The 17851-nt window shown below is 46.9% G+C and overlaps 2 long non-coding RNA genes across 4 annotated transcripts in view; one reads left to right on the top strand and one right to left on the bottom strand.

Annotated features, from left to right (window-relative positions):
* Positions 1 to 2884, bottom strand: part of LOC123289377 (uncharacterized) — a 41164-nt gene extending 38280 nt beyond the window's left edge. For 2 of the 3 annotated variants that reach the window (XR_011506333.1, XR_011506335.1), the window contains exon 1: positions 1556 to 2400. This is a non-coding gene — a long non-coding RNA (uncharacterized lncRNA). Of the gene's footprint in view, positions 1 to 1555 lie in introns of all 3 variants that reach the window. The other variant, XR_011506334.1, reaches the window with a different exon arrangement.
* Positions 2885 to 2976: 92 nt separating this feature from the next.
* LOC139046367 (uncharacterized) lies at positions 2977 to 6160 on the top strand. Its single transcript, XR_011506336.1, has 2 exons — positions 2977 to 3096; positions 3227 to 6160. It is a non-coding gene; the product is annotated as an uncharacterized lncRNA (long non-coding RNA).
* Positions 6161 to 17851: the final 11691 nt, after the last annotated feature.

The following is a 17851-nucleotide window of genomic DNA, read 5'->3' as shown; positions in this document are numbered from 1 at the left end:
ATTAGATCTCAATGAAGCTTTTAAAAACATTTTTTGAAGTATATGCGGCAAGAGATGCTTAGAGAAGAAAATGTAAATCAAACGTATATTTTCCACTAGATCACACAGTTATAAATTGTTTTGTCTTAAAAAAATTTAAATCTTGTTCCAAAAGGTGCAAGTTATGTTTTAAAAGTTGACTAAGCATTCAGTGTGTTGTATCGATTGCTCTATTAATTACTGTATTGGTCAGAACAGGCTGGATTAAGCTACAGTAACCAAGAGCCCAAATCCGGTGGTTCACTATCACCAAGGTTTATTGGTGGCTCACTCTAAACATCTCTAACAGTTGAGAGTGGGTTATGTTCCTGGGAGTCTCCCCAGACCCAGGCCAAGAAAGCTCCAGCATCTTGGAATGTGGCCTCCTTGGTCAATGCAGCTGGGAAAGAGAGAACTAAAAAGTCAAGCACCTGCCGGTCCATGCTCCAGCCCACAGGTGACAAACACCACTTCTAAGCACATGTAGTAGCCAAACATAGCCACGTGAGCAAGCTTGGCTTCAAGGGGACAGAGGAGCATAGGCCTCCACGCACCAAGAAGTGGAGAATTGGATATTGGTGAACATTAGTAATCTACCACAATTACCCATGACACTAAAAATTATTTCCACACCAACACATGAGAAAGGAATTGAAACAGAACGTACTCAAAGGACGTGAACTGTCGGTGAGCCAGACGTTCTCCCCAGAAAAAGGAGAACTCAACTCCACCCACACACTTAGAAGCCCTCTATTGTCTCAAGGTGTTCCCTGAATGGCAAGCCAAAATTCCAGATAACCCAGGGACAGCTGGGTGGCTACTCTATTGGACTTTTCAAAGTCTCTTAGCTGCCCAGAAATCAGCTCTTTCACCCTTGCTAAGCATACCACCAAACACCTCCACCGTTCGCTCATCCAGTACCCGCCCGCCCCCCCCAGGCCCAGGGGTTGAGGAAACCCTTCAGGTGGGGCCTGAACTCAAGAAGTCTAAACAAGGTGCTGGGATAACACAGAAGAGGGAGCATCGAATTTTTTTAGAGACGTTTTACTCTGACCTAGCCGCTTTTTCTGCTTTCGCGATACAAATCTGGGTCTCCACCTTGCCAACTCTGCCGCTTACCAGCTCCCTGGCCACAGCAAATCCCTTCGCTGTTCTGAGGAAAGAGGCTCAGTTTCCTCACCTGTGAAACGGGAATAATAAGGCTTACCTCCCAGGATTGTTGTGAGAACAAGAATGAGATCATGTCTCTGAAAATGCTTTGTAAACTGTAAAGATTTGTGTCAGTCCAAGTTATCATCACCATCATCACGGCTGCCTTGCACTGTCTAGAAGCGGGGCCCCAGGGTTGGGGAAGGCCCCGGGGAGAGAGGGGCTTGCAGCCTGACCCTGAGACTCTGCTGGAGTCAGGGCCTCTCTCTAATTAACTCTTCCTGGCCAGAGTTCCTTGCTGGACATGTTTGCCTACCAGCGACAAGCCTGGCGAGGCTTCCAGGGGCCGCCCACCAGCCCTGACAGCCAGGGAGGAACGGTGACTCACCCGCGCTCACAGCCCTGGCTGACAGGCCTCTGGCCCAGCCCCTGGCAGAGGCTGTGGAGGGCTGGCAAGGGTGAATCGGGGCCATCAGGCTTTTAAGAAGAGAAAGACGGAAAGAGGGAGGGGAAGAAAAAGGAGAGATAAAGGAAAAGGGAGAAAGGCACAAAAAGGCAAAAGGAAGAATGAAGAAAAAAAGAGTAGAACGTGGTTAAGAGAGGCTGGGAGGAGGGGGAAATGGTTGTCTTTATTCAACAGGGCTAGAGTTTCTGTTCTGCAGGATGAAGAGTTCTGGAGATGGCTGACAACAATGTGAATGTACTCAACACCACGGAACCATATGCTCAAAAATGGTTCAGATGGGGGGCCAGCCTACGGGCAAGTGTTTGGGTTCGTGCTCCGCTTTCCCATCCAGGGGGTTTTGCTAGTTGGGATCCTGGGCGCGGACATGGCACGGCTCATCAGGCAACGCTTGAGGCGGCGTCCCACATGCCACAACCAGAGGCACTCACAACTAGAAGATACAACTATGTACTGGGGGGCTTTGCGGAGAAGAGGAAGAATTTAAAAAGAATACTGGCAACAGATGTTAGCTCACAGCAAATCTTTAAAAACAAAAATGGTTAAGATGATAAATTTTATGTTTTGTACCACAGTTCAAAACAGTTTAAAAACAATTTTTTAAGGGAAAAATTTAAAAGGGAAAGAAGGAGAACGGAGGGAGAAAAGAGAGGAGAGAGGAAGGAAAGTGGGAGAAAGAAGGAGGGAGGGAAAGACGAAGAGATGGAGGAAGGGAGAGAAGCAAAGAAAGGAAGAGAAGGATGTAGGGAGGGAAGAAAGAAAGGAAAGGGGGAGGGAAAAGGAAGGAAAGAGGAAGGGAAAGAGGAGGGAGAAGGAAAGAATGGGAGGAATGAAAGGGAAATAAAAGAGATGAAGAAGGGAATAAAGGGAAGAAGCGGGCATGCAAACGTCCCAGCAGCAGCCTCCTGCAGCACACGGCCGGCCGCCCAGCCTTCTCCCGCAGGTCCGCCCGGCGCGGGGGCGGGGCCGCTCGCGTGACGTCATCGCGCCGCGCCGCCTCCCGCCTTCCGGTCCCCGCGTCCCGGCGTTACGCAATCGCGCGCCGCGCTGGTGGCTGGCCCCACCGGCGGGTACCGCTCTCCTTGGGTGGCTGCGAGTCCCTTGGCCTCTGGCCTCCTGCCCGGCCAGCCCCGGCGGCGGCGAGAGGGCGATAATTGCCCAGAGACGCAGCACTTATCTGGGCGGTTGTGCAAGGCGCGCGGGAGGGAGGCCGCGGGCGGCGGCTCTCACGCCTCAGCGGCCAGGCATGCGCGCGGGGGCGAGGGGCGGGCGGGGGTTCCGGGGCGCCGCCGGGTGTTCCCGCTGGAGACGCCGCCCCCCTCTTCGAGAAGGAGCAGCCCGTGACCGCGCCGTCGTCGCTGGGGATAGGGAGCACCTGGGTTCCCAGCCCGGCCCTGCCACCTGCCAGAGTGTGTGATGTGGGACAAGTCGCTTCGCTTCTGCCCCCAGGCTCCTCTGCGCTTGGAGTAAGTCACTCCCTCTCCTGGTGGTTGTGAGGATTAGGAATAATGCAGGTGAGGCCTAGAGCGGTGCCAGGCACACATGAGGTACACGGTGACTGGTAGCCGTTAATTGTTTCTCTGTTACCCACCCCAGGAGCTCACGCTAAAATTCCATGTGCTAGGCTCTCCTGCCTGGCCCACACGCTGCCAATCAAGACCCGGGTTCAAGTTTTGTCTGCAACTGACTTGCTGAATGACCGTGGGAAATTTGCCTTCCCTCTCTGGTCTTCAGTTTCGTCTTCTGCAATTGGATGATGAAGGTCCCCACCTCACTAACTGTTGGGAGGTTTAAATAAGATGGCGCTTGAGAAAGTGTGAGTGAGCCACCTGTGTCAGACTCTGCCAACCACTGTCCTTGAAAAACTCCTTTCTTTTGGCTTCCATGACAACAGGGACTCCGGGTTTTCTTCTACCTCACAGTCTTTGCAAGCCTTACACATCCCTTAGGAGTTGGTGCGCCCTGGGGTTCTCTTTTAGGCGTCCCTCTGTTCCTTAATGAGGGGTGACTCGGCGACTGTGTCCTCTCTAAGCCTTCAGGGTCCAGGAGCGCGTGCAGCCCAGATCTCTCTTCTATGGGTCCCAATATTTACAGGACACCTCCACTCACATGGGTCCCACAGGAACCTCACATTTAACACCTCCTAAGCTGAACATGCCATCTTCTATCACAAAACCTTAGGGCTACATCCCGGTTCTCCATCCTCCGCAGGTCGGAGAGAAAGCTGAGAGCCTTCTCAAGGCTTCCCTCTCTCCCATCCCCCTGCTATCCAAACAACCACTAAGTCAAATCATTTTCCCTCTTTCATGTCCCTTCAGTCTGTCTTTTCCATTCCCTCTGTCACTGTCCCAGTCTTGGCCATTGCCGTATTGCTCACTTGGGGGACAGCAACAGCATCCTAACTTGTCACTCTCTCTCCGGTCTTACCCCCTCCAATCCGTTCTCTGTGCTAAAACCAAAATAACCTTCCTAAAATACTAATCTTGCCTCACTCCTCATGTTACTTCCCAGCCCTCCAAACTCTAACCATGTGGAACTCATTTCTCTTCTCAGAGTGCCTTGCGTCTGGGCCTTCTCACATGCTGTTCCCTCTGGAACGCTTGCATTCCCTCTTGCTTGGCTCACTCCGCCTTGTCCTACAGATCTCCACCTAGACACTTCCTTTGCATAGCTTTCCCTGGCCTCCCCAACCCCTGCCTAACTTAGGCACCCCTCCTGTTTGCTCTTAAAGTGGGAATACGTGAACTCCTATCTCATGGTGAAGGTTTTGATGCAAACTTTCTAGAAAGCAAAAGTAAATGTGTGTCAGAATCTTTTAATATGTCTATATCCTTCAACCTAGCAATTCCTCTTTTGAGAAATTTAAGAAAACCTCAAAGATGTACTTGAATATTTAAGAACACTGATATTCATCAGAGTGAAAAATGGAAACAACCAAAAAGTCCAATAAGGGTTTGGCGAAGTAAATATTGCACCCACACAATGGAATACTTTGCAGCCATTAAAAACACAGGGTAATACGGAATATAAGGGAAAGTTATTCACAATATAATGTTAGGTGGGAAAAACAAGTTGCAAAATGTTAGGTATATACTGTGAAAATGTAATTTTTTAAATTAAAATTCACATAGAAAAAATAGGACATATGCCAAAACGTTAATAGTTATCATCTCTAGGTGATGGGATTATGGGAGATTTTAATTTTTTGGTTGGTTGTTCATTGTGTTTTCTCCCATAATCCTGTGTTTGCTCTCTAATTATGTGGGTTTTTAAAAAATAAAATAAATGTTTGTTGACTGGGCGTTTTTATCCACGGGCCTGAGCTAACCTGGCTGAGATAGTTGGGCCTCTTGGAGGGGAGGGTCTTCAACGCCAGGACAAGATGCCTCTCACCTGTGCCCTCGTAAAACGCAGCAATGCCAGTGGGAGGTGGGGAGAAACAGTTGCTCTTTCAGTAGAAATGGATACTGGAGGAATTTTCATTCATTGAAGGACTTGGCTTGGGAATGTCTAGACTGGTAGTATTCAGCGAGGCCTTGGAGATCTTCAAATTCCACCCCCTCATCTTGGATTCGGAGAACCGGAAACTCAAAGATGAGTGGTGACTTGCCAAACCTGCCGGATCACACAGGAAGGTAATGGCAGAGCCGGAATTCGAGCGTGTTTCCTCACTCCCTGCTCCCTGCTCCTTCCAGTGTATGTTCCCACCCCATCCCGGCAGTTGACCCCAAGACTCCCTACACTCACACACAAGCACAGAGGCAACCTGCTGGTTTTCCATTCAAAGTCCATGCATCCAGAAAGCAGACAGCCCTGGTTCACTTAACTGTTTGCCGAGGGGATCCGTCATCCCATCCCTGAGAAGGTGACCTGCAGGAGAGCCCCACCAGCCTCTCTTCTAAAGAATATTGAACTCTGTTAACGATTGGATTCCAAAACCCAGTGTTTTCTGTAGAGAGCTTTCTCTGCCAAGCACTTTCCTATAAGATATTCTCCTTTATTTTTATCTATTTATTTTATCCTCTCAATAGCCCTGAAATTAAGGTATTACTGTCCTTTTGCCCTGTGAGATTCAAGGAGGTTAAATAACTTTCTCAAGGTCACAGCTATAGTGTCACAGCCAAGATTCAAATTCCCACTCTCAGTAGACCCCGCCTTGTACCAGGGTGGACCTGTTTTCCTGGTCTACATGGCCACGCCAGAGCAGCTGTCCCTTTTTACAGGCTGCTAACAGGCATTTTTCAGACTCACAGGAAGTCAGAGCTAAGGAGACCTTGGAGGTCCTCATTTCACGTTTGTTCCATTCTTCAGACAAACCATGTTGTTCAGAGTGGTTTACACTGTGAACTGTGGACAGAGGATCTGAGTTTAAACCCTGACTCTGCTACTTACTAACTGTGTGACTTTGGGCAAGTTACTTTAACTGTCTGTGCCTCAGATTTCTCATCTGTAGAGTGTGGGTAATAATACTAGTAAATTCATAGAATTGTTACAAGGATTACATGAGTTACAACATGAAAGTACATAAAACAGTATTTGGCACACGGTTAGTTCTCCATAAACAGAGATCCTTTACCATCATCATTACTATACTATTATTACCATTACCAAGAATTTATGATGCACCGGGTGGTGAGATAGTGAATGGGAAAACAAAGATGACATAGACACTGTCCTCTGCTCAGGGAACTTGTGGTGTGGACGGCGAGTGCAGAAACCGTATATAATTACAGTTGAATAATGTGCTCAACGCAATATCTTAGGTTTGTGTGGACACTCTGAGAGTGTGACTTGTCCAAGGGAGCAGCAAAGTTAGGACTTGAGCCCAGGTATCCTGAGCCTCTTTCTGTCCCACCTTATTGACTGGGAATTTGCCAAGGCACATACGCATGTGACCCGAAGTCTTTCCACGTGGCACCAAAAAGAGGCTCCGGCCATGGCTGCCTCCACCGAAGATGGTGCCGATGTGTAGAGAGAGTCACTAAGCATTTGCTGAAGAGTCAGTGAGTTAAGGTGTCAGTGAGAAGACAGCCAACTTTCCCTTGGCTCTCACCTCCTCAACCTGTGGACACTCGGCAGTGGCACAGGCCAAAGCAGTGGTGAGCCCTGGGGGACAACTGGCCACCCCTCTTCATCCTCGCAAAAGGTGGTTCACTGGGGCACCACCATTCACAGGCTCCTCCTTTGCTGCAGCTGTTTCTGATGCCCTCAAGGGAAATTTTTAGCTTCCACAATACAATCACTGCCACAATTATATGTTATTTGTATGCGCCCAACTTGGAAGAAAGGAAGGTGAATCAGCCCCAATCCCTGCCCTCAGGGAGCCTGAATTCCAGTAGAAGAAATAAACCATGACGAATTGCCATCCTGCAAGGTATAAAGTGCTCCAGGCCCCAAGAAAGGGACGGAGCAAAGACAACCAGAATCCAGATGATGGGAGCCCCATGGATAGTATGGCAGGCTGAATAACGGCCCCCATAGATGTCCACGTCCTAATCCCTGAGAGTATTACTTTGTGTGGCAGAGTCTTTGCAGGTGTGATTAAATTAAGATCTTGAGATAGGGAAATGATCCTGGATTATCTGGGTAGGACCTAAATGTAATCATAAGTATCCTCATAAGAGAGAGGCAGGGGGAGATTTGACTACAGAGAAGGAGAAGTGGTGATGGAAGCAAGAAGTTAGAAGCATTCTAGGAAGGGGCCATGAGCCAAGGAGTGTAGGCCGCCTCCAGAAGCTAGGAGAGGAAAGGAAATGGATTCTCCCGTAGAGCCCCCCGAAGGAACAGCCATGCCAACTCCTTAAATTGAGCCCAGTGGACCTGATTTGGGACTTCTGCCCTCGAGAGCTGTAAGAGAATAAATTTGTGTGGTTTTAAGCCACCGAGTCTGTGGTGGTTTCTTTCAGCAGCCATAGGAAACTAATGCAGATAGGATGCACAACCACAGACTGAGGCTTGGGGGAGGAAAAAGAGGAAGATTGGCAACACATGTTAGCTTAGGGCCAATCTTCCTCACACACACAAAAACTAAAACAGATTGCTGACTATATGTTAGGCACTCTAATTGGGTTTTACACATGAACTCTGGAGCCAGGGTCCTGGGTCCAATTCCTGGCTCCATTTTCCATCTGTGTGACTTTAGTCAACTTAACCCCTCTGGGCTTCAGTTCCCTCGTTATATAGAAGAGAGAGAATATTTAGCAGCCCTCCCCCCCCGTAGGAATGGTGTGAGGAATGATGTGTAGGAGATGTTACTAATGCTTACCATTATTTGGCTCATCTTTCCTTCCATGGGGGTCTACACTTCCTGCCCCCACGCAGTAAGGTAGCACCACGTGACTAGTTCTGGCCAATGAAATGTGAGCAGTGAAAAGCCCCTGTGGGACCTGGGCCACATGAGCACTGATTTACACGTGCAAGCCCCAAGCTCTCTCAGACTCAGGGATGTGACGAACCTCTCCAACGTCCCTTCCAGTGTTCAATCTCCAGGACTCAGCACCACGTGACAAGATGGACAGTAAACAAGAGATTGAAAATCTCACGGGGACAGTGTGAAACACGTGGGGCGTGTGTGACGTGGATTCCCCAGAGCACATATGCACAGCACCAAAGGTGGCACTGGGGGGAACTGAGTTGTTATAATAGTTAATTAACTTAATTAATTATGGCAAATGATACTGGCTCTCCAGCTAAAGTTTCTTTTTAGAATAAGTTATATTTTTAAAAAGTGAGTTGATTTAAAGGAAAAATAGTGATTAAATAAACTCATGGGTGGTTTGTGGATATGGCAGAAATTCTAAAGGAGGAATCAAAAGACTGAACCATGGGCAACTTCCCTGGAACCTTGAAAAGAACATGGACTTTGGAATCAGACGGGCCGGGGGCTGCATCCAGGTCCTCCACTTGCTGGCTGAGTGACCTTGATCAAGTTACTCGAGCTCTCTGAGACGGCTTCCGTCCTGTTTGTTGATGGGCATCATTATCCCCACTTCATAGAGTGGGCATGAGGATTATGACTGACTTTTACCGTTGCCGCCCTTGTATTCTTCCTTCTTGTTGTTACCTGTAGGTCTTGACCCCATTTGTAAATGGGGGGCCAATCCAACCTACATTCCCAGAAGGCCTGGCCATGCCTGGGGAGAGAGAGCCCAGTCAGCCGGGCCAGCTTCCTGCCCTCCAGGGGCTCCCAACCTAGTGGGGCGACTGACACAGACTCAAAGATCCACCGTCCTCAGCCAAAGTGCTGTGAGAGGCAGGCAGATATGGAGGCATTGAGATGGCTCCAAGGAGAGCTGCAGGTGCCAGAGATGGGTCTCGAGCCAGGAGTAGGATTTCAACAGGCCGATGTGGGCAGGGAGTACATACTAGGTTGCCTCACCTCTCTGAGCCTCAGTTTCCTCTTTTGTAAAATACAAATAATACCACCTACCTTTTGCCTGCTTCTGTGAGGATTAAGTGGGATAAAGCATGGGAAGCACCTACCACAGTGTCTGGTTCATACTAGGCACAGGATAAGTGGAGGCAATTACTTTACTATTATGCTGGATAATAAAGGGCCAGTGGGTGGCCCCCTTCCATAATGGAATTATCTTCTCTTTCCCTGTGACTCACCTCCAGGCACTGGCCCAGGGGCTGGGGTGTCCCAGGCTCCTGGGCAGGTTGGAACTATCGAACTCCCTAGAGTGAGGCCTTTATTCAGAGTAGATCGATGCTCAGGAGCTCACCTGTCCCATGCCACCTTTGTGCAAACACAGACCCTTGGTCCCCAAGAGAGGGAACATGATCTTTCCCCCAGTGTCAGAGCTGGACCTCAAGTCCAGATTTCCGCCATCTAAGAAGAGAAAGACCACACCTCGGGGTCAGCGTGGGTCCTCCCAGCGTCCTCCTCAAGAGCCTGCTGCAGGAGCCCCGAGAGACCTGCGGGGAAGAAGCAGGAGCTTGGAGTGCTGGAAACCTGGTTTTAAATCCACCCATTTGCTTTCTGAACCAGGGTCACAGCCCTTTCCTCCTCTAGGCCTCAGTGTGCTAAGACTGGGTGTGGTGGGAGCACCATGGCCGACAATTGAGAAACCACTGGGATAGCACGGACTGATCAGAGCAGACACCTGCAGGGTCCCGGTGGTCCCCTGCTGGGCCAGGCATAACCTTTTGCTTGTGGGGGATACAGAATGTGCAGCTGTGTGCACAAAGTGGACACACTGCTTCCCAAAGTAAAAATGGGTCAACCACACATCTCCCTCCCCTCCCCCGACCTCCCCTCAAGTGCCTAGCCCTGTGTCTGATACATGCTGGCTCCACCTCAAGGTCAAACGTGTGTCCTACAAGTTCCTCTTCCTGAAGAAGGTCCGCAGTCCCAAAGAAGAGGCAGGGACCTCATGATTTTTCTTAAAGCTTTTTTGAAGATCCCTCATGCCCATCACTCCCCGTTGCCAGCCCCAGCCCGAGACAACCACTAATCTGCCTTCTGTTTCCATGGATTTGCTTCTTCTGGACAGTTCATCTAAATGGAATCATATGTGGTCTTTTGTGTCTGGCTTCTTTCACTTAGCATAATTCTTTCTGGAGGTTCGTTCGTGTTGTAACACGTTGTGTCATGCCTCACTGCTTCACTCCTTACCTCATTCATTTCATGTCCCTGGCACCCCACTGGAGCCCAGCACCTGGTAGGTGCTCAGTAAGGTGCTGAGGACTCTCACACGGAGACCAGAGGCCCTTCCAATATGAGGGCAGCTCGCCACCCAAGAAATTCCAGTCAACCCCCAAGCTGCTGCGGACGAGGCACGGATCTCCATGCCCACTGCCCATGTTGTGAATATGACAAGCTGTTTTTACACCTGTGATTGTACACCAGTTGAGCTGTCACGCCCTCCACTCCAGAGGTGTGCTGCAGCATCCTGCCCATTTATGTCCAATTTGCCCTTATTCCGCCTTCAGCCCGGCTCTGAAAGCCTCGGTGACTCACGGCTCTGCAATTAGCTCTCCTTCAGCCCTGAATTGCCCGAACTGGTTGGAGAACGACACTCCAGATACAACTAGTCGCCATCCAGTACAGTTCAACTGTCAATCTCTCCCTTAAGTCCATTTTTGCTTCATATATTTTGGGACTCTATTTTCAGATGTGTATGTGTTTATCATTGTTAGATAATTTAATACTTATTGATGGGTTGAAATTTTTATCAATCTATATTGGCCTTCTTTGTCTCTTGTATCCCTTTGGACTTGAAATCTATTTTGTCTCGAAAAGCACAGGCAACAAAAGGAAAAATAAACAAATGGGATATATCAAACTAGTAGGTTTTTGTACAGCAAAGGAAACCATCAGCAAGATAAAAAGGCTGTCTACCGAACAGGAGAAAATATTTGCAAACCATATATCTGATAAGGCATTAATATCCAAGATATATAAAGAACTCATAGAACTCAATAGCAAAAAACCAAATAGCCCAATTTAAAAAATGGGCAAAGGAAAATCTTTAAAAAAAAAAAAAAGGTGGGGCTGGCCCCGTGGCCGAGTGGTTGAGTTCGCACACTCCGCTGCAGGCGGCCCAGTGTTTCGTTGATTCGAATCCTGGGCGCGGACATGGCACTGCTCATCAAACCACGCTGAGGCAGCGTCCCACATGCCACAACTAGAAGGACCCACAACGAAGAATATACAACTATGTACTGGGGGGCTTTGGGGAGAAAAGAAAAGGAAAAAATAAAATCTTTAAAAAAAATAATGGGCAAAGGACCTGAATAGATATTCTTCCAAAGAGACATATCAATGGCCAACAGGCATGTGAAAAGATGCTCAACATTACTAGCCATTAGGGAAATGCAAATCAAAACCGCAATGAGATATTGCCTCACACCCATTAGGATGCTTACTGTCAAAAAGTCAAAAGATAACAAGTGTTGGCGAGGATGTGGAGAAAAGAGAACCCCATGCACTGTTGGTGGGAATGTAAAATGGTGCAGCCACTATGGAAAACAGTATGGAGGTTCCTCAAAAAATTAAATATAGAACGATCATACAATCCAGCAATCCCACTTCTGAGTATATATCTGAAGGAAATAAAATCACTGTCTCGAGGAGATTATTTGCACCCCCATGTTCATTGAAGCATTATTTACTACAGCCAAGGTATGGAGAGAAACTTAGTGTCCATTGATGGATGAATGAGTAAAGAAAATGTGATAGATAGATACACACACACACACACACACACACAGGAATATTATTCAGCCTGTAAAAAAAGAAGGAACTCCTTCCATTTGCAACAACATGGATAAACCTGAAGAACATTATGCTAAATGAAATAAGTCAGACACAGAAAGACAAAAATGGCATGATCTCGCTTATATGTGGAATCTAAAAAACAAAAAGAACCAAAAAAGTAGAACTCATAATAACAGAGAGTAGAATGGTGGTTACAGAGGCTGGGGAATGGGGGCAAGAGAGATATTGATCAAAGGGTACAAACTTTCAGTTATAAGATGAGAAAGTTCTGGAACTAATGAACAGTATGGTGACTGTAGCTAATAATACTGTATTATATACTTGAAATTTCCTAAGAGAGTGGGTCCCAAGTGTTCTCACCACACACACACAAAAAAAAAAGTAACTACGGAAGATGATGGATATGTTAACTAGTTTGATTGTGGTAATTATTTCATAATGTATACATATATCAAAACATCACGTTGTACACCTTAAATATTCACAATTTTTCTTTGTCGAAAATAAATAAATGAAAATATTTTTTAAAATCTCTTTTGTCTGATAATAATATAGCCACCCCAGTTCTCTGTTACTCACTATTTGCACACAATATCTAGGTTGGAAACCTCAGGTGCCCACTTCTGCAAGACAATCAGTAGACCTGCTGTATATGAATTGATGCTCCAGGTCTCCATGCGTCTTGCTCTGTGACTGTTAAGAAGTTTTCTGCTTCTGTTTCCCTTTCCTATGAATCTTTACAATTGTCCATTAGCAAAGCAATAACGTAAACTCGTTTCTTACCACCTGAAGTGGTTGAATTAACAGAGAGCCTAGCAATGGAGATAAGAACAAAAAAACTCTAAGGTAGGAGGGAATCCATCCATGAAGATGTACATCGCACATCTAAGATGCTGTGGAGGACCTTCAGCCCAATTATTCATTCGTCTCTCCATCTGACAGCCCCTGAGTACCTATCCCATCCCGCACTCTGAGCTGGACGTAACACTGAGTCATCCATGGCCTGGCTCTAGGATTAGAGGATGTGCAGGCAAGCAAGGCCATTTTAAAACATTCAGAGGCTATACCTCAGTTTCGTCATCTCTGAAATGGGGATAATAGCACAACCTCATAAGGCTGCTGAAGGGGCTAAATTAGTCAAAAATGTGTAATGCACTTAGAATACTGCCTAGTACATGTAAGCACTCAATAAATACTACCTATCATCACCATCATCATCACCATCATCACCATCACCATCATCATCACCAACCTTTATCACTCTTTCTTTGGAAGCTGCATCCCACCAGTTAAAAGTTTAAAATTTTTACCGTAAAAACAATTTTTAGTGTAAACATTCTTACTATAAAAATGTTTTATTGTAAAGTAGAAAATTTTAGTAATTTTTCTTTAGAACTTCTGATTAATTTCAGATTTGCAGTTTTCTTTTTAAGTTTTGGAGCCAATAACAGTGTATATTTTTTGCAAGCTCTTGAAAAGCTCATAAGATTGTGCCTCTGGCCCCCAGTGGATAAAGTGGCCCTGCCCAGAGTGACGGTGTCGGGCTGCGCAGGTTGTTTTTACTGCACAGCTCTAAGGGAAAGCAATCTCATAGACTGTGAAGTGACCGCCCCCCAAGCCCCAGCCCGCGAGATGTGTGTTGCAGCAGCCCCTGCCCTGCAGGTGAGGAAATCTAGGATGGCCACAGGATGCAACAGAGATGACTTCCAGCAGGGAGAAAAAAGAAAGGGCAGAGGGACGACATCTGAGCCAACGTGTGAAGAGCAGAAAGATTTCAGTCCATGAGACGCTGTGAGAGGGCATTCCAGGCAGAAGGAACAGTAAGAGCAAAGGCAAGGGGTGCACTGGGGAAGACAGAGTAGTTATGTTTGGTTGGAGTAAAGGATGTGTGAAGGGGAAAGAAGGAAATGAGTTTGGAGAGAGATGAAAGAACCAGATCAAGGATAGCTTTGAATGCCGGGCTTACCGTTGAAACTTTGTTATGAAGGCAATGAGGAGTCATTGCAGGTTTTTGAGGAGGGAAGTACCAAAATCAGGGCCATGCTTTAGCAAAGTCCCTCTGATGCTGCTGTCGGGGGTGGGCTGGACGGGCAGAGGCTGGAGGCAGGAGACCAGGAAGAAGATGGTTGCAATAGTCCAGTGACTGACGGGAGGGATGGAGAGGAGGGTCAAGATCAGAGTGTGTCGGGAAGGTAGAGTGGACACCGACCGTTTAAGATGGCCACCAGGGCAAGTATAATGGACCTAAGTCAAACCCTCAATCCCATGTGGCTCCTGTCCCTAGGCCAGAAGCAGCCCCATTTTATCACCAGAGCCTCTGATGACCAGGAGCACTGATTTGCAGGAGTGTTGAAGGACAACGGTTAGGCAACCTCAGCCTCATGGGCTCAAACCCATGATGTCATGTTAGCGCCTCAGCCTGCTGGCTGAAATCTGGAGCCAAGACCTGGAACTAACACTTCCTCAGGGGTGGAGGCAAAGGTGAGAAGAAAATACGGGACAAAGATTCTGGGGCCATCAGCACTGAGGACATATATATGACAGGATTTTGCATCCCACCTCTATTAGGTCACCTCTGGAGTCGTGTGTCATGGCCTAGCCCCATACTCTGAGAGGGGCTGGAAGGTTGGAGTTTACCCAAAGAAGTGAGCGCCCCATCACCACAGGCGTATAAGTAGAAATGGGATTCCATTTGACAGGGATGGTGTGGAGAGTGTCATTGTCGCTGGGGTGAAGGGTTTGAAAAGTACGTCCCAGGTCATAGGACTCTAACCCATTCTAACCTATGATTAGATTGTTCGTATGTTGTGTTTTGTTTCCCGTCCTGGTGATTTGATTACCTAATAGGTGGACGCTCAGTTTCATGAGAGGTGGTTAGCACATCACATAAAAAGAGGTGTACTTTTGTGAGGCCTTAAAAATGTGGTTAAATTTCCATGAGGTTTCTTAATCATTCTCAAAGCTATTTCATACAATAAGAATTTCTAATAAGACAGTTAATGATAAAGAAGAGAGAAGTTGCCTAAAGCCAGAGTCCACTATTTTGTTCTTTGGGGTGGATGTTAACCAGTCGACTTCCTTGGATGGTCCCAAGGTCCAGGAAACAAGAGAAGGTCAGCTCTTTAGGAGGCCAGAGTTAAGAAGGAAGGGGAGACCATCAGAGAAAACCCTGAACTGAGAGACTACCACTCCCAGCTCTGCAACTCAGCAGCTGTGTGACCTTGGGCAAATCCACTTACCTCTCTGAGCTCTAGTTTCCTCAAGGTTAAAATAAGGGCTATACCACCTAGTTCCTGGGGCCTTTGTGAGGATCCAATGGGGTAATGAGTTAAAAATGCCTGGTACTTACTATCTCACATCCACTAGAATGGCTATAATACAGCTATAATCAAAAAGACAAATAATAACAAGTATTACTTTCCTAGGGCTGCCATAACAAATGGCCACAAAATGGGTGGCTTAGAACAGTAAGAATTTATTGTCTCACAGTTCTGGAAGCCAGAAGTCAAAGTCAAGGTCTTGGCAGGGGCGCCCTCCCTCCGGAGGCTTTGGGGGAATTTGAATCCAGTCCTTGCCTCTTCTGGTAGCTGCTGCACTCCTTGGCTTGTGGCTGCGCACTCCAGTCTCCACCTTCATCTTCACGTGGCCTTCGCCTCTTCTCTGCTTGTTTCTCACAAGGACATTTGTCATTGGATTTAGGGCCTACCGGCTAATCCAGGATGACCTCATCTCAAGATCCTTAAATTAATCCCATCTGCAGACATTTTTTCCAAAGAAGATCACATTCGCCAGTTTCAGGGATTAGCACGTGGCCATGTCTTTTGGGGAACCCCTTTCAACCCACCGCACACTTGTTGGTGAGAATGTGGAAGAATTGGGACCCTCATGCACTGCTGGTGGCAATGTAAAATGGCGCAGCCACTTTGGAAGACAGTCTGGCATTTTCTCAAATGATAACCAAGAGTTACCACGTGATCCAGCAATTCCACTCCTAGGTGTACACCCAAGATAAAAAAAAAACATGTCTACACGAAAACTTGTACACGAATGTTCATGGCAGCATTATTCAAATTAGCCAAAAAAAGTGGAAACAACCCAAACGGCCATCAACTGATAAATGGAGCGATAAAACATGGTATATCCCTACAAAAGGATATTGTTTAGCCTAAAAAGGAATTAAGTGCTGATTGATGCCACAACATGGATTCACCCTGAAAACATTACATTATGCTAAGTGAAAGGCACCATTCACAAAGGCCACCTATTGTATGACTCCATTTATATGAAATGTCCAGAACAGGCAAATCTATAGAGACAGAAAGTAGATTAATTGTTGTTTAAGCCTGGGGCAGGGCAGGAAGAGGATGAGCTTGGGGAGGAGTGGGCAGAGACTACTAATAGGTACGGAGCTTTGGGGAGTGATAAAAATGTTCTAAAATTGATTGTGGTGATGGTTGCACAACTCTGTGAATATACTAAAAATGATTGAGTTGTGTACCTTAAATGGGTGAATTATGTGATATGTGAACAATATCCCAATAAAGCTGTTACTCTAAACAAATAAATAACTGTGTAGCAGCACACCTAGCTCATGAAAGGTCCTCAACACACATGAGTTACCCTCCCGCCAGCTCCACCTTCCTGTGAATACTGCGGCAGGGGGCCACTGCGGCAGCCCCACCTAGAGAAGAAGGTGCATAAATCAGGGATGCCTCCAGATTAGCTGGACACAGCTGTCCAGGCACATTCAAATATTTCCTGGGTGCCAGCCATACAAAGGAAGTTGCAAGACTATTGAAGACTCAGAGGGGAGCCGCCCGTGCACCCTACCCTCAAGGTGCTCTTCCACATGATGAAAAAGTGTGGGCTTCGCCTTCCTGCTCCCTAAAACTGCCTTATTTAATTCCTCTCCTCTTCTCCTCTCGCTTCATGCTCTGGAAGATTTTCTCAAAGAAAACTGCATCTACTCAGTAATTATTCATTTATTTACCATCGCCATAACCACTTCTTTTTCTTTTAAAGGGAAACATATTTAACCTTAGCAGGTTTCCCAAATTTATTTGCCTAAGAACACCTCACAGGACAAATGATCTTGCCCAGTCTCCTCATTTTACAGTTGGGGAAACTGAGCCCCTGCAGAGGTGGGGAAGAAGCTTGTTCATAGTCACAGAGCATCAAGAGGAGAAACCTGAGGCACATCTCAAGCTTCTGACTCCTACTCAAGGCTCTTTTCCCTTTAATAAGACGTTGGTGACACAGGCATCTTTTCTGTTGAGATAAACTGATCTCTGATTACCCATGTGGTCCTCGGTGCAACAAGTCAGAGAGGCAACATAGTGGAGTGGTTAAGAGGATGGATTCAAGAGCCAGGCTGACCGGGTTTGAGTCCTGGCTCCACACCAGCCGGGAGTCCTTGAGTCTTGTTATGCCCCGATATCCCCATCTTCAGCGCTGGGAAGGTGAGACTGGTACCTACCTCATAGGGTTGTTGTGAGGATGACATGATTTAACACGCATAAAGTAATGTACGTAAGTTGCGAAGTATGCCTGGTAGAAAGGAAGGGAATCCTGACACATGTTACAACATGGATGAACCTTGAAGACATTATGTTAAGTGAAATAAACAAGCACAGACAGACAAATCCCATATGATTCTACTTCTATGAGATACCTAGAGAAATCAAACTCATAGAGACAGAAAGTGGCACGGTGGGTGCCGGGGGCTAGGAGGAGGGGGAAATGACGCGTTGTTGTTTAGTGGATATGGAGTTTCAGTATTGCAAGATGAAAAAGTTCTGGAGATACCTCGCACAGCAAGGTGAGCACACTTAACGCTACTGGATTGTACACTTAAAAATGGTTAAGGTGGTAAGTTTTATGTTTATGGGTTTTTACCAAAATACACTAGTTTTTTAAGCAGTATTCCTGGTACCCAGGGAGTGCTGCAGTCATTGGCTCTCGGGTTTTGTCATGGTTTGGTGAGTGAAAGTGACCTGGGA

This window comes from Equus asinus, chromosome 10 (genome assembly GCF_041296235.1).
Source record: "Equus asinus isolate D_3611 breed Donkey chromosome 10, EquAss-T2T_v2, whole genome shotgun sequence".
Lineage (NCBI taxonomy): Eukaryota > Metazoa > Chordata > Mammalia > Perissodactyla > Equidae > Equus > Equus asinus.
This window is presented reverse-complemented; position numbering and strand designations above follow the sequence as displayed.